The sequence below is a fragment of the Hipposideros armiger genome, unplaced genomic scaffold, assembly GCF_001890085.2.
Source record: "Hipposideros armiger isolate ML-2016 unplaced genomic scaffold, ASM189008v1 scaffold_144, whole genome shotgun sequence".
NCBI classification, from domain to species: domain Eukaryota; kingdom Metazoa; phylum Chordata; class Mammalia; order Chiroptera; family Hipposideridae; genus Hipposideros; species Hipposideros armiger.
The window spans coordinates 1,594,533-1,612,295 of NW_017731494.1; the positions used below are offsets into that span (position 1 = coordinate 1,594,533).

The following is a 17,763-nucleotide window of genomic DNA, read 5'->3' on the forward strand; positions in this document are numbered from 1 at the left end:
TTATTGTTTTGTCTTTGCTTTTAAACATACACTTTTTCTAGAAGTATTTCTGTCTATGATGTGAGTGAGGTAGGGGTAAATTTTATTTTTTTCCTTTGGATATCTACTTGAGCTAACACTAATTATTGAAAGGATTTATTTTCTCAGTGTATTGGATTATCAAATTTGTTGCACATCAGTTTATTGTATGTTTAGACTGCTGTTTCTGGATTCACTATTTTGTGCCATTAGTTGTCTTTTCCTGCTCCTATACTACATTATTTTAATCACTAAAGCTTTTTAATAGATCTTGATATCTGGTAGTATAATTCCTCCATGTTTGTTTTGTTTTCAAGATTACTATTCGTTGGCACACCTTGCCCATTTACACACATACATGCATAAATATAATTACTGGGATTTTTACTGGAGTTGAATTTAACCTACAAATCCATTTGTGTAAAATTGAAAATTTTACCAAATTGTCTCAACCTAGGCACATATTATGTCTCCCTCCATTTAGTTGCATCCTAATCAGTGTTTTTTAAACCTCATTGTAGAGATCTTTCAGACCTGTTAGGCAATTTCCTGGATTCCTTGTGATTACTGATACTATTAAAACTGTTTCATATTTTCAAAATGTAAATTTTAATCATTTAATGCTTGCATGGTAATACAATTTATTTTTGCATGTGTGCATTCTATATTAAAACATTATATCTAATTATAAAGTTAGCTTACAACATGGTGGACTGGGGAGGCTGACAATTACAAAGGTGGACAAAATTGAAAAATGCAACTATTTCAGTGCTGTGAAATTCAATCAAAGGTAGATAATCAAGTGAGAAGTATTTATTTGTGAAAATGATTAAATTTCAAGTAAGAATAACATAGCCCATGGCATTTTTGCCCAGAGCATCTCCGTTTCTCCCCAGCTTGGTCTGTTGTGAATGTAAGCTTTGCCACCAAAGGGACACACGTGATGTGGATTGTGTCATTTGAAATGGCAACATCCATGACGAGGGAACGAGGCGTGCCTGCGGCTTTTACTATGAGATCGTGGGCCTGTTTGATGGAAGTAAGAAAGCAGTGGACTAGTGAGGAAGAACAGGGAGGTGAGGCAGTCGCATATCACAAGTCAACCAGAGGCTGTGTGGGTGTGCTACACACACTGTGTGCACACACTCCATTCACCCACACATCCCTGGCAGAAGGAGCCTGCGATGCCCAGAGGAGACTCCAGAGAGCCCAGCTAAAATAAAAAGCTCTGGTTAAAAATGTCATGGGCTATGTTATTCTTACTTGAAATTTAATCATTTCCACGAGTAAATACTTCTCACTTGATTATCCACCTTTCATTGAATCACAGCACTGCAATAGTTGCATTTTTCAATTTTGTCCACCTTTGTAATTGTCAGCCTCCTAAATTTTGAATGTGCTCCCTGACCCACACACAGATGCTTCAAGCAGATAGCGGAAACCTTACTGGCGTGTGGGGTTTGAGCCCAATCTCTGACCAATCTTTGGCTGAAAAATAAGCTCTGTGGAAACAAGTGTGACTTTTAGGGAGGTAGGCTTAAAATCAAAATGAGAGAAAAAGAAAACTTAGCAGAGGCATCATCAGCTGTACATTGTTCAAGAAACAGACTTCACAGGTTTACTCCTGCTATAAAACCTGTACAAAATGCATGGAGCGACTGCGGAGGACTCGGAGAAGTAATTAAATACCAGGCTGACTGAGGAAGAAGACCAACATAGAAAACACCATTGACCTGATTGTTTTCCTACAGTATTTCTGGCCAATGCAGAAGTGGGTCCTGGGTAGCATACAGAGAGGGCTCAGGGAAATGCCCTCTGTTTCTGACTGAGGGAGTAAGAAGGAGCACCCATAATGCTCAGAAAGGGTAGGGGCCCTCCTCTTCTTCCTTTTCTCCTGTTTTTCCTCTACTGTCTCATGCCCCAGGTAGTCCTGTGGTAGCTTTGGCAGCATCAGCAACAGGAACCAGGAGGAGCCCAGACTCTAAAAGAGCATCTTCTGCTCCAGTTGCTGGGTCTGTGTTCTAAGGACGGTGAGATTAGACCCGCTGCTTTTTTTTTTTCTCTCCCTCTTTTTCCCACTGCTTGACTTGCATTTTTATCCAGTAGTAGTACCTTTACTACTATAAGGTAGTCTAATTTTCCCTCTTTTAGTAAAAGAAAGCATGCAAAATATGTGACATACGAGGTCGGACATTTATGTTCGCGAACCTACCCTAGAAAAAGTGCTACATATCTCATTGCTGAATATCACTATGGTCACCTTCAAAGTACTCCTCTTGGGAAGCTATGTACTGACACCAGCACCGAGTCTACCCTTCAAAGCAATTTTGGAACTGTTTTTCTGAAATGGCCATCAGAGATGTCTTCATATTACCCTTGATGTCCTGAATGTCATCAAAATGTCTTTCTTTCAGTATTTCCTTTATCTTCAGGTAAAGAAAGAAGTTATTGAGGGCCAGATCAGGTGAGTAGGGAGGGTGTTCCAATACAATTATTTGTTCACTGTCTGAAAACTCCCTCACAGACAGTGCCATGTGAGCTGGTGTATTGTCGTGATGCAAGAGCCATGAATTGTTGGAGAAAAGTTCAGGCCATTTAGTCTAACTTTTTCATGCAGCCTTTTCAGCGCTTCTAAATAGTAAACTTGGATAACTGTTTGTCCAGTTGCTACAAATCATAATGAATAATCCCTCTAATGTCAAAAAAGGTTAGAACATCGTTGCAACAATTTCGCAAACTTAATTGTCAGACCTCGTACACCATAAGATTCTATTCATACAAAGTTTGAAACAGGCAAGTGTTTAGGAGAGCAATTTGGGGTGATAAAACTAAAAGAAAGTCAAGGAAATAATTACCATACAAATTATGATCAAGCTTAATGGGAAGGGACAGGGTCATCATTGGTCATCATGAGCTTAATCAAAAGGTGAAAATCAATGAGAACCCCACAGGTGTGGAGTAACCCCCTAAACCATACATCTAAGAAAGTATTCAAAAGCTGGAAGCGCAAATAATGTTTGTCTTCTACACCTGATATGGAAACCTAATACTGATTATATAATGTTATACATGTAGAGAGAATAAAACTCCTTTCTCTACATTGTACATATTTGTATTAAAGTGTTTTATGCACATCAGTTAATTTATCCTGATCCTTGTCCTAGTTTCTGTGTGCAACTATTAACTTTGTAAATATTGAAATCACCATGTTGTATATTTACTTTCCTTTTATAAAAATTCTCAGTAAGGCTTTCAAATTGAATTATTATGCCTTAACTTCTCAGCATATGTAAATTACATTCATCTTAACAGTAAATGCTTCACCCCAGACCTCAGTTTCACCTCTGGGTGAGACACAGAGGACCCTTTGTGGGCCCTTAAATGTCTTCACTGTCTAGCATTACCTCCTCCAAACTCTTTAGTGCTGCTTTTAGATAGTGAATTTTAAAAAGAAATTTAATGGTAACTATCACTTTGCAAGTACTTACTGTAACTTTTATATACATCATCTCATGTAATGCTTAACACAAATGAGTTCAGTATTTCACAGATTAAGAAACTGAGACTCGAAGAAGTTGAATAACTTGGCCAAGGTCAGACAGATGAGGTGACATACTTGTATTTTAAGTCTCTCTGGGTCATTCACTCATTCATTATCATTTATTGGCTAGCTGTCATGCCAGGTGTTTTGACACGCTGGCAATGGGAGACAGCCAGATGCCCTTCCCTCATGGAGCTGGCAACTATATAAAGACTAATGAACAAACAAACAAAACTCCAATAAATGCATAATTACAAGCTCCATCTATATGCTGCAGAAATATACAGTGGATGAAATCATTGTGGTAGAGACTGAGAATTGACTTGTGCAGAGAGTAACGTGTCTAAAATAACCCTTTGCATTATACAATATAACCCTTCATATTGGCAGTGGTGCAACATCTGTTGATGTGGGACAGCCTTTCTGTAAAATTATCTTCAGAATGATGATTTTACCAGAGCTTTACCTCACAGGATGAGGTATTAATTAGTACTCAGGAACATCAGTCAGAACTTCAGTCATCCACAGACGTAACCCTGGTCCTCCGTGTAATGAACAGGCTGGAAGGGGACTTGGGAAGCTGAGTTCTGAAAGGCTGTTCATGAAAAATTGATTTAATTGATTTTTCATGTTTGTGATCTAAGAGACTGTTCTCAGCTTCTTCCAATAAGAGCACCTCTTTTAATTTTACAAACATTCACTTAATAAAAAATATATTTCTGATCATTTTGGACTGAGATAATCCAAGTCTAAAAGCTTTCTTGGGACCAGAAACAAAAAAAAATTAGCTTGCATTTTATTAATCAGTAAAGGATCTTGATATATTTAAAAATGAATAGTACAAGTATGTGCATTTGGCTTCCAAGTACTATTGTAATAACTTTCCTAGAGGTCTGTGTCCCCAGACTATGGGTTCAAAATGCCTTGGCTACATTGCTAGCTGGTTGTGTGACTGGAGAGAGATTACTTAACCTCGATGTACCTCAGTATCCTCATTTGTAAAAATGGTTATTATACAGCATATACCTCAGGAAGACTGGAGAGGCACTGACAGTTCTTAAATCATTTAGTCCCGCAAATCAAAACATGATATTGGCTCATGTTAACAATCATGTGGGAAATAGGTAGAAAAAGGGTTAGGAGCTAATTTAGATTCATCTCACCCTCACCCAGCAGTACACACACAGGAAATGAAAGGACATGATCTCTATTTTTGTGTGTGTGTGTGTGTGTGTGTTATGATTTTAAGTGAATTTTTGAGGAATAAAAGTTTGTTTAAAAGTCATCAGATCTTTCATAACTAAATTCAAGAAATTATTTGAAAGATAAATTTAAGTTAAAAAAATGTTCAATCATCAGAGCAAACCCCTGGGTGCTCTCTAGAGAAATCTTACGTAGATCATCCCAAATGCAGCAAGTATTCCTTCTGAGTTTGTATCACCAAATGCATATTTGTACACTTTATTCCTGTTTCCTACTTAGAAAGAGAAATTAGTCCTGCCAAGAATTTTCTTAAGGCACATACAAGTGTCAAGTTTATAGTTTAAATAAAATGTTTTATACTTTCCTTTCTATAAAGGAAGTAAATGCTATGGTTTCAGACTATTTTGGAAAGAAGGGAAGAGATTAAAATATATACACATATATATTAATACCTTGGTTTATGAGCATAATTTGTTCCAGAAACAAACTACTCATGTTGCAAGACATTGCTTGTTTGCCAAGTTAAAATGTTTTAGAAATGTTTGCTCATCTTGCAGAACACTTGCAAACCAAACCAAGTTATTTGCAATTCAAGGTTTTACTGTCTTTCAAGCAATGCAAGACAATGTATGTTTGTCAACTAAATCATGTAGTGACGAGATCTATACATTAAGAATAAAGAAAGTATAAGTCTTGGATAATTTTGGAAAGCTTCAAACAATTTACGTAAAATGGCTCTTGATACTATAGATAGGCAAAACATGAAACACTGAATTGAAATGAAGTGAAATAAAATATACCAAAATAGAGGAATGGGGGTATTTTATGTAGGTCTATCTGGGAGTGGGATGTCCATGTGGTTGGATTGGATGTGGTTCAGCAAAGACTAAGGCTGACATACCTGGAAGAAGCCACTGTGAAATTCTTCAAATGGCAGAAGGAGTTTTGACTTATCCTGTAGTGTTTCATGTAAGAAAACCCAGAAACATTGAATTAGAAGACCTTGTATTTGCTACCTATTAGGAGGCTTTTACCTTGGGCAATTAATTTAACTTCATTTTCTAAGAATTCATCTTCAATATTAGCAAAGGTACAAGGTGAGCCATATTATGTAGATGTGGAAACAGAACAACCGTCAGAGCTTCACAAAGCACTACAAACCAAGTGAAACATGTATGCATTTATTTAACAAACTATAAGGAGTAAACTAATATAAACTGGCACTAATGTATGCATTGTAAGTTATACATTATCCGATGAAACAACCTGCCTGGCTAGGGTTTTGAAAGGAGAAAACTTGAGAATGCTTTTGAATTGTATTTTGAAGCATTCTTTTGCAGACTAGCATTTATCAAAATGCAAAATATTTTTGTGTAGATTTTAGCTCACACACACAAAAAAGGAAATATGTTTGCAGTTTGCATTGCAACACTCGAAATTATTGTAGAAAAACAAGAAAAAGCATTTGGATGGGTGGTATCACAAGCATAAATATTGTTTACATTTTAAAGCAATCGCAACTCCCATTATGAAATGTCCTTATGAAAACTTTCTCTAGTGCATTAAGTATTGACAGGCAAAGCAAATTATTATAATTATGATCCTTAAGGACCCTCTAAAACTATTTAAACAAGATCATCTTTTGGAAATTGAGTAAGATTCATGGAGAAAAACAGTATTATTGATTTGAGAAGTATGAGTATAATATGTTATATTGTAAGCAGGACTGAGTTAAAAAAAAATGTCAGTGGCAGTTAAGTTTCTCAGAATGTGAGGATTTCCTCACAGAGCTCCCTGTCGTATGTTAGATTAATAAATGTAGCTCCAAGAAGTAAAGAAAGTTGTATACAAATGGAAATATAGTAGAAAGATGAAACACCTTCTAGCTCCTACCCAATGTGTGAACTAAATAGCCAATATAGATATGGCTTTTATTGGTTATTATTAAGTCTAAGATGAACATGTGACAGTGATTGGATGGAAGCTTGCCCTCCCCACAGTAGGAACTATTCTTAGACAATGATACACAGGAAAGATTCAGGGAGACCGATTTTGGCATCTTGACACATCTTAGGTCTGAATAGCCTACTTTAAAAATTTGCACAAGGACCATTAATTCACAGAGAAACCAGTCGCTCACCATAGAAGAGGCCACCTGAAACACAAAGATCCAGAAACCTCTTAAAGATGAGGCTCTTCAAAGTTCTCTTGACTGCAATACAAGAGTAGAATGCATTAGTTAATACATTTATTAATGCTAAGCTAATACCTGGATATTATTTTAAATGAATTATGTAGATCATGCATATCACTTGAACGAGGAATTAATTTAGTTCAAATTTTATCAAATTTATTAAAAATACAGAAAAGTATACAAATCAAAACACACACTAATTTTTGGTGATTTTCACAGATTTAAAGATTAATTCTATATTTGGTAAAATGTTTTTCTTTGAAATTTATTGAGAATTACTTTATGGAAAAATATATGGTCAATTTTGACAAAGGGGCCATGTACCAATTGGAAAAAAAGTGTATTCTGAATTTGCTAGACATCTTGATGTTTTCATACCAGTTATTTATTTATTTTTATCCTGTTATTCAAATTTTGATTATCAATACTTGTCTGCTTGTTCTATCTGATATTACAGGAAGTAGGTTAAAATCTCCAAACATATCTCTGGATTTTCCTCCTTACCCTGTTCATATATTTGGAGATTTGTTATTAGGTGCATTCAAATTTAGAAATGTTTTATCTCCTGGAGACAGGGCAGAAGGAATAACCACTTAATTGTTTTAAAATGTCTTATTTCTAGTAATTGTTTTTGCCTTAAAATCTATTTTGTCTGATATTATATTAACTATAATTAATTTCTTGTGTTAGTTGTATGGTATATCTTTTGCAAACATTTATTTTAACCTTTCTGCATCTTTAATAGACATGATAAATTTCTTGTGAGCATCATATCCAGTTTAATTTTTTTGTCTTTTAATTGATGCATTTAGTCCATTTATATTTAATTTATTATTAGTGTCTTTGCATTTCATTCTACCACCTTGCGTTTTTCTGTTGTTGTTCCAATGGTTTTATTTCTTTTTCTCTCTTTTCTTTTTATATCCTTTTGGAATAATTTCAAATAAGTAACAAGACTGGACCAGATGGGAGGGGAGGGAGTTAAATAGGATGTGAATACCTGGAAGAATGGTTCATTGAGAACCACCAAAGTCACATATTACAACATGTAACGTATGTGTGTATGTGTAGATTTAATCATTTGTTTAAAAATATTTTCTAATTTCCCTTATGATTTCTCCTTTGTTAACTATTCATTGTACCCTCTTTTACCTTTTTTAAAGATGGATTTGTTTAATGTTTACAAAATATTTGGTGTAGCAGAGTTACATTAATGCTTTCCATACTTCGGAAAAATTTAATTACTCCCATTAACTGCAATTACTTTTAATTAGTATTGCCCATTTTTAACTTTTGTTCATGTTTTTATGCATTTTATTTCTAAATATAGTATAAATTCCAAGACATTTTTTATTATTTTTATACTGTCAGTATGCATGAATATTTACCATTTTGCTCCATTCCTTTGTATTTCCATCATGTTTCTAGGATCATTATTCTGTTGCCTTAAGAATTCTTTTTATTCCGGGTTTTCAGGGTTGATTTCTCTCAGTTTCTACTTGCATGAAAATGTGTTTTTATTTCACTGCTTTTTGGAGTTGCAGTTGCATGTATTCTAGATCTTTTTGTCTTGTACAATATGTCTCTCGTTTTCTTCTTTATGCCTTCTTCTTATTTTCTCTGTGTGCTTTTACTTGAGTATTTTCCACTGAGTTCTATTTCTGTTTACTAATTCTTGTCTGATTTCCTGTTAAACTCATCAATGTGGTTCATAATTTCAGATAATGTATTTTTTAGTTTTAGAATTCTAATAAAGTTAAAAAAGATTTTGTTCTCCATCGAAATTATCCACCAGCCTCTTGATTTTTTGTTTTGCACATGTTTAATCATGGTATGTGTTGTGCCTTTATTAAATTGCCATTTGTTAAGTGTAGCACAGGGAGCCAGATGTAAATCTCCCACAAGAGAAACAGGAAACACAGAAGTTTATTACACATAAGACCTGGAGGAAGTAAGTACCTGGCATGCCTCAAGGGGCCACAGAGGGAGATCAGGGTAGGGTGCATGTAGAGACTGGAGACAGGACATGGGGCACATGTCTTTATTAGGGTCCTTGCGTAGGGAGTTTTGTGTTCACAGGATAAGGTTGGATTGGTCAATCCAGGCCTAAAAAAAAACCAGGATTTTTGTAAGCTTCTTGAGGGTCTTATCTAAGGGACACACAGCAGAAGGCCCTGGGAGTTGGGGGAGACTTGATCACATAGGTTGTTGAAGAAATCACATCAGGAACTTAAATTTGCTTGTGACTCTGGGGACTGATATCTAGGGCATGTGGTTATATGAGGTAGCTAATGTCAGTTTAAAGCTACCCGCAGGCTGTTTGGCCAAACCAAATGGTTGCCTGAGCAGCAATACCATGGAGTAGCTTAGTTAAACTCTTGACAGGATGTTTGAAATCCACATCTTACACCTCACATCTCCATGTCCCAGTCATCTGCAGTTCCTTTTTTTATGAAATGATCTGATGCTATTTTAACCTTGTCTCTTGGAATGCTTAGTAAATATGTTTTAGTGGAGAACTTAGTTTTGCTTTAGACAGGCAATTAGAAAATAGTGAAACTACCTTTATCCAAAAAAGGATCAAGCTAAGTCAAGGCCATATTTCAGTTTTTGTAAGAAAATACTGTAGCTCCTCAGGGCTTCTAAGTGAAAATCTAGAATGTTTATCAGAGCCTCTTCTCTTTGACAATTCCTGAATTACAATTTATTGCCTCCTCACACTATAAAACTTCTGAAAGCTCTACCTTGCTTCTCACTTTTGGTCTGTTTTTTGTATTCAGCTTCTCTGAACCAACTTGAAAATTAGCAGATATCTTGAAGGAAAATATGATGGAATATCAGAATAACCACATTGCTCGTCCACTGATTCAAATATTTGGGCCTCTCAAGTCCTTCCAATGTTGTAGTTTTTTTAATCATCAAACTGATTTTTAAAAATGTTTTAAAAGTTTTATGTTTGTTCTTATGAGGGATATATTTCTGCTTCAAGGTACTCCCTCATATTTAGACATGGAAGCTCTTGGTTTGTTTTCAATATGTGCTCTGAATAACATTTCTTTCTTTGCCTGTCTTAGAAATACTTACATAATTTAATGGTTATATCTTTGACAAAATGTATTTTTCTATAAAACTCTTCTTTCCTTTCTGGACTACATTTAAGTTATTTGAAGGATATAATAGAGTACTTGTTTATTACCAAATCCTATTTCCATTTTGATGGATTTTTCTCAAACTGCATCCAGATGGTCCCTGAAGAAAAGGTAAAGGCTTCAAAGAACTTGCTTTTTAGATTTTACTCAAAATGTATATCAAATACCCCAAGGAGTAAAATAAGCAAACAGAAAAAAAAAAAAGAAAAGAAAAGAAACTGTTCTTTATTTACTTTTGTATTCTTAAATTGAAACTTTGTTTTCAGGAATAATATTTCAGAGTAAATTTGACTTTTGAATTGAATATGAGATGAATAATAACACATTTAAAAAATTTTCACCCTTTGCAGTAGTAAGTATCAGAACAGGAAAGGACTTAAAAAGTCATTAGTTCTGACTTAATATACAAATGAAGTAGTGGAAGTTCTTAGATGGTCAATGATATTCCAAAACAAAAGACCACCATAGAAACTCTACATTTTTATCACTATTTATAACACTGTAGAATTCTAATTTAAAATAATAAGCACGTCTATAGAAACATTATATATTGCCTCCATTCTCCCAGTCTTAAAATATATAAAAATATTAATATATATCTAAAACATTTCTTTACATGAACCTATACTTAACTTTAAAAATTAAGAACTGAAATGTTTAAAAGGAATTATTGAAGATTACTCGAAATAATTTGTGGCCTGAATTTAAAACATGAGTAAATGCATTGAAATCTTTTTAAACTGCATTAATATTTGCAAATAAGTCTTGCATTTCAAAGAAACATATGAACTTTTCTCTGTCTTTCATCTGTATTTTGCTGAGTTAAGAATATAGTATAAAGAACAAAAACATTATGTATATTATTTTGGGGAGAGGCTTTTAAGAGAAACTCCAAAGAGACATCTCTATGTATGTAGAGGGCATGGACATTTCCAATATTTTGTGCCATTCTTTGCAATCCACAATATAGATGATACTGAAAATTACCTTTGTTTATAATATTTGGGATTTTATAATTAAATGTCATACTGCATCTTAGTGATTTTTAAGTCCATACTCAATTTAGCATTACATCTAACATTTTTAATTTGTACCACTATACATTATGACTAATTGTATAAAATTAAGTACTGAGTTTAACTGTTTTTCATATGTCAAATTTGGCATTGTAGCAAATATTTCTTTCTGAGATGTGAGTTTTGTAATTTATTCAGGTTTCTCTTGGCTTGTCATGTTACCAAGCAGGTCATATTGTGAGAGATCTCTCATTTGTGATCAAATTTTTGACAAAGATGTGCAGCTATCTGAAAACAAAGTATAGCCAAATTGTTCTTTCTCCAGAGAGAATTTGTCTCTTGGCTTTTTGTGCATAAAAGAATGACCTCTGTGCTTGGACTCAGCGATTTCTCCTCCTCTGGCTTCCTCAGGCAACTTCCTGGGATCAACCTTCCTACTTACATTCTTGGCTTCAGTACTTTGTTATGAAAAGGGAAGAAGCGGATTATTACATAAAATAGTTTTTTAAGAGGAAATCTCATACTTTGAGAAGCATTAACATGGTATACTTTTTGGAAGGGACAAAGCCAGTGAAGAAAAGGGACAAAGGCAACGAATGATGTGGAAATGCCACTTGACAAAGAAATCTATTTGCATCTTATAAATAGACTCTAAAAAAACACAGCTATCTTTGTCTAATGTGCTATTCTGCTATGTTGTTTTATTTAAATTTTATAATGACCTGCAAAATGACCAAGCAAAACATGTCACTTGTTCTCATTTTGCTCATTTTGTTTGGATCAGTTAGGTTGAGAAACCACTTACTTCACCTTGTTCTATATCTGAACACGCCTTTGTTAAAAAGATCCTACATCCTTAGTGGATCAGTCTCGCCCGAAACAGCCTGACACTTCTGATAAACTATGCGGGTATTATGTTTTGTGCTTAATCCATACTTCTAAAAACATAAAAAGCATAGATACTACTCTTATTTTCATCCACAAGAGTTAGGATTATATGCCAGAGTTGCTTTACTCTTTGACCATTGGTACTTAAATCAGGCCATTCAGGAGAAAAGAAAAAAAACACTTTAAACCCCCTCACAAACACCTATTGAAGTTGTTTTTCATTTGTTCATATGCTGAATACTTAAAAAATATTTCATCTATACTAGAGTATCTATGTTATGTGCAAGCACACTATTTATGAATCCAGACCACAACTTCAGGAGACATATTTTTTTGTTGGTTTATAAGATACTAATATTGCAAAAATACCTTTAGCCTTATAAAGCAAGATGTTATTAAAAGCTCGTGGTAATTTTCTAAGCTGAAATAACCCAATCTGTAAATTTATTGCAGTTCAAATCAAAATCCAAGCAAATTGTTTTGTGGATGTTGACAGACTGATTCTAACATTTATATAAAGTGGAAAAGACTCAGCATAACCAACAAAATATTGAAGGAGAAGACAAAATTTTAGGACTGACACTACCTGACTTCAAGACTTTCTATAAAGCTACAGTAATCAAGGCAGTATACTATTGGCAAAAGAATAGACAAATAAATCAATGAAACAGAATAGAGGGCCCAGAAATAGGCCCCCCTAAATATAGTCAACTAATATTTGACAAAGGAGCAAAGACAATACAATGGTGCACATGTTGTTTAAAAAATGGTTTTTGAACAACTGGGTATCCACATGGGAAAAAAAATGAATCTAGACACAGACCTTACCCTGTCACAAAAATTAACTCAAAATGACCACAGACCAAAAGGTGAAATGCAAAAGTACAAATTCTTAGAAGATAACATAGGGAAAAGCTCAACGATCTTAGATACAGAGATTACTGTTTATACAGAAGGTGCCAAAAAACATGTGTACATTTTAAGAAAGGAAAAAATCTGTATTAAAATTACACTGATGGTAACCACTCTGAGCACCTCTTGTAATTGCAGAAGTCAAAGGTGACTTGTATTTATCTTTCATTATCAGCCATATATTGAGTATTACAATCTTAATACAGTCTTTTCCTTTCTTAAAATGTGTATACATTTTTTGGCACCCTCAGTATATATCACCAAAGGTATGATTCATCAAGGAAATACTTGATAAGCTAGACTTCATTAAAATTAAAAACTTCTGCTCTGCAAAAGATTATGTCAAGAGAATGAGAAGACAAGCCACAGACTGGGAGGAAATATTTGCAAAAGACACATCTGATGAAGGACTGTTATTCAAGATTTACAAAGAACGCTTAAAACTCAACAGGAAGAAAACAAACAACCCAATTTAAAAAATGGTCCAAAGACACCTCATGAAAGATGATAAATGGATGGCAAATAAACGTGTGAAAAGTTGCAAAACACACCTGTTAGAATGGCCAAAATCCAAACACTGACAACACCAAATGCTGGTGAGGATTTGAAAGGGCAGGAACTCTCATTCACTGCTGATGACAATGCAGAATGGTACAGCCACTTGGAAAAACAGTTCGGCAGTTTCTTAGAAAACCAAATATACGCTTATAATATGATCCAGCAGTCAATCTCTTTGGTATTTAATAAAAGCAACTGACAACTTATGTCCACCCAAAAACCAGTTAACAGATGTTTATAGCAGCTTTACTCATAATTGCCAAAACTTAGGAGCAACCAAGATGTCCTTCAGTAGGTTAATTGATAAGTAAACTGTGGTACATCCAGACAATGGAATATTATTCAACACTAAAAAGAAATGAACTATCAAGCCACAAAAATACATGAAGGAAACTTAAATGCATATTACTAAGTAAAAGAAGCCAAAGTGAAAAGGCAGCATACCATTTGATTCGACTATATAACATTCTAAAAAAGCAAAGCTATGGAGACAGAGAAAAAGTCAGTGTTGCCAAAATTTAGATTGATGGGGAGAAATAAATGGTAGGAGGCAGAATTTTTAGGGCAGTGAATATACTCTGTATGATACCATAACGATGGATACATGTCATTATACATTTGTCCAAACCCATAGAATGTACATCGAGAGTGGACTCTGAGGAAAACTAAGGACTTGGAATAATTATGATGTGTCAATGTAGGTTCATCAGTTGTAACAAATATACTCTCTGGCGAAGGATGTTGCTAACCGGGGCAGGAATATATGGTAAATCTCTGTACCTTCCTCTTAGTTTTGCTGTGAATCTGACACTATTCTGAAAACATAGAATCTTTAAAAAATAAATAAATAAAGCTATTTCTATAATACATTCTAACATGAATATGTAGTGGAGGCATCGGGTACTGCCTGTCCTACAAAGTGCAAGAGCAGGCTCATACTTTGCAAGCCAGTTGTGAAGGCCATTATTAAAAATTATAGTATAGAAATTCATAATTAAGTACATTAAAACAAAGGTAAAACTACTAGGAATTCGAATATTATAATGTGGTAACTCTTGAAATCAGATTCTTCTCATTCCTCGTGGTTTACTGTCTTGTGATTGTTAAAAGCTTTAGATGTTTGTTTGTTTAGTGACTTTTCCAAACTGGTTTTGAAAAGACCATATTTTTACATTTTCTTTTTCATTTTTTAAATTTCAGTTGTATTGAGGTATAATTGACATATAAAATTACAGGTTATTTAAAGTGTACATCGTGTTGACCTGGTATACATATGCATAATGAAAGGAATCCCACCATCTAGCTAGTTAACAAATCCAGAAAACATCGTATTTCTTACAGTATATTGTCACCATTAAGTCTGCATTCCCTTAGATTGTGTTCAATTAGTAGTTTTACAGATACTTCCTTGAATGCCAAGAACAAAGAAACAAAACACCATGCAAAGAAAACATGTCTCCTTTTCAGATTGCCTCAGTTTGATGCACTAATTCAGCCCTTTCCAGACTTATGTTAAGTCTATAGAATAGCCAGAGTGAAAGCTTAGGATTCCTGGGGTCTTTTCTGAGCATGCACCTTCTCTTGGTGTGTAGGTGGCTTTCTAAATTCCCAAACATATATCAGTTTTTAATTGCCCTAGTATACAACAGAATCTCTCCTCAGCTTTTCTTCTGAGGTTTTAGATAGCCAATTATATGTATGTCTTAATGGTAATCTTCTGCCCCAGGCAGCTACAGGTTGTTAATTAGCCTTATAATGTTTTTGAGTGATGCCTGCCACTTTTCCATTCTTAGCTGGTTTCTCATTAGACAAAACAAAGATGGGTGTCTTTTGTCAGTACTTCAGGTCACCCTCAGCACAGATACACACAAGAATTTGTGAGTAAAATCTGCTCTGTACCACAGAACCAGGGACCAAGTTTTCACACTGTAAATGTGCCTGCTGTCTTCAAGACTGCCACTGAGCCAGAAGGGAGGTGGGGTAAGGGCAAGAAACGTTTTCACAAATCTCTCCTAACCATTTCTTGATTTATTATTCACTTGTTTTCTGTAAATCTTTGACTTTTCTCCAGAATTCTGATAAAGTTGGTTCTTCAGTTAAGACAGTAAATTACAAGGACTCCACATTGTGTGTGTGTGTGTGTGTGTGTGTGTGTGTGTGTGTGTGTGTGTGTGTATAGTAATACTTGGTTTGCAAGCATAATTTGTTCTGGAAACAAACTACTCGTATTGCAAGACATCACTCGTTTACCACGTTAAAATGTATTGGAGGACATTCGCAAACCATGTTAATCACAGTCCAAGGTTTTACCATATATATATATATATATATCCTCATTAAACTTTGTTTTAATGGGTCTCAAAATTCTGTGACAGGTCAAGTCATGTCCATTAAAAAGTACTGATTTAAAAAACTAATAATTTAAAAACCACCACACACACAAAAAAACAAATGGTCCACAAATCATCCTCCTTTCCTTCTGAAGGTTTTACGATTACGATGCATGGTAATCATTAACCAGTCTTTTACTATTAAACTTAAATGGCCAATTGAGACAACAGCTCTGAGACTGTTCTTCCACCACTGATTAAGACCGGGGTGGTAGGATTGGGGATAATGTTTATTTAGCCTTCTGAGCTTTCTGGGCAGACTTGGTGACCTTCCCAGCTCCAGTTTCTTTCTTGTCTACTGCTTTGGTGACACCCACAGCAGTTGTCTCATGTCAAACAGCAGAAACACTTAGAGGACAATAGTCAGAGAAGCTCTCAACATACGCAGGCTTGCCAGGAAGCATATCAATGGTGGCAGCATGACCAGATTTCAAACACTTTGGGCCATCTTCCAGCTTTTTCCCAGAACGATGATCAGTCTTCTCCTTCAGATCAGCAAATTTGTGAGCAATGTGAGCTGTGTGACAGTCCAGCACAGGTGTGTACCTGGCACTGATTTGGCCTGGATGGTTCAGGATAATCACCTGAGCCGTGAGGACAACTGTTTCCATTGTGGGTTATTTTTGCTGTCACCAGCCCCACTGCCATGATGAACATCTTTGACAGACACATTCTTGACATTGAAACCCACATTGTCCCCAGGAAGAGCTTCACTCAAAGCTTCATGATGCATTTCAACACACTTTACTTCGGTTGTAACATTGACTGGAGCAAAGGTGACCACCATCCTGGTTTGGGAACACCAGTCTCCACTTGGCCCACAGGGACGGTACCAATACCACCAATTCTGTAGACATTCTGGATGGGCAGACACAACAAAAGCTTGTCAGTTTGATGAGTTGGTAGCAGGATGCAATTGAGAGGTTCAAGCAGTATGTTTCCACTGGCATTACCATCTTTATGGGTGACTTTCCATGCCTTATCCCAAGGCATGTTAGCACTTGGCTCCAGCATGTTGTCACCATTCCAACCAGAAAATGGCACAAATGCTACTGTGTCAGGGTTGTAACCAATTTTCTTAATGTAGGTGCTGACTTCCTTAATTATTTCCTCATGTCTCTTCTGGCTATAGGGCAACTCAATGGAATCAATTTTGTTAACACCAACAATTAGTTGTTTCACACCCACTGTGTAAGCCAGAAGGGTATGCTCATAGGGCTGTCCATTCTTGGAGATACCAGCTTCTAATTCACCAACACCAGCAGCAACAATCAGGACAGCACAGTCAGCCTGAGATGTGCCTGTAATCATGTTTTTGATAAAATCTCAGTGCCTTGGGGGAATCAAAGATGGTCACACAATACTTGCTGACCTCGAATTTCCACAGGGTGATAATGGTGATACCATGTTCCCATTCAGGTTTCAGTTTATTCAAGACCCAGTCATACTTGAAGGAGCCCTTATTTATCTCAGCAGCCTTCCTCTAAGATTAATCAATGGTTCTTTTATTGATCCCACCACATTTGTAGATCAGATGACCAGTAGTGGTAGACTTGTGGGAATCTACATGTCCAGTGACGACTATGTTATGAGTCTTTTCCCATTTTGGCTTAGATTTAGCAGTGTTTTTCATGACACCTTTGTTCTGGCAGTAAACTTGTTTGGGGCCAGGGGTGGGGGTGAGGGGGCACCTCTACATTGTATACTGAGGTACTAGACCACATGAGATGTCTCTCGAAACAGGCGTTCAGTAACCAAGAATCCATTGAACCCTTATTTGACTATTCATCTATAATCTACCCAAAGAAGTTGGAAAGATCTATAAGGAGGTTATAAATTCAATGAAATAATTTTAGAATTGTCTATTTATACTCTGGTAGTCTCACTTTTCCCA

At 35.4% G+C, this 17,763-nt stretch overlaps 1 pseudogene; it reads right to left on the reverse strand.

Annotated features, from left to right (window-relative positions):
• Positions 1-16,099: 16,099 nt before the first annotated feature.
• Positions 16,100-17,502, reverse strand: LOC109386998 (elongation factor 1-alpha 1 pseudogene; annotated as a pseudogene).
• Between the last annotated feature and the right edge of the window lie 261 nt (positions 17,503-17,763).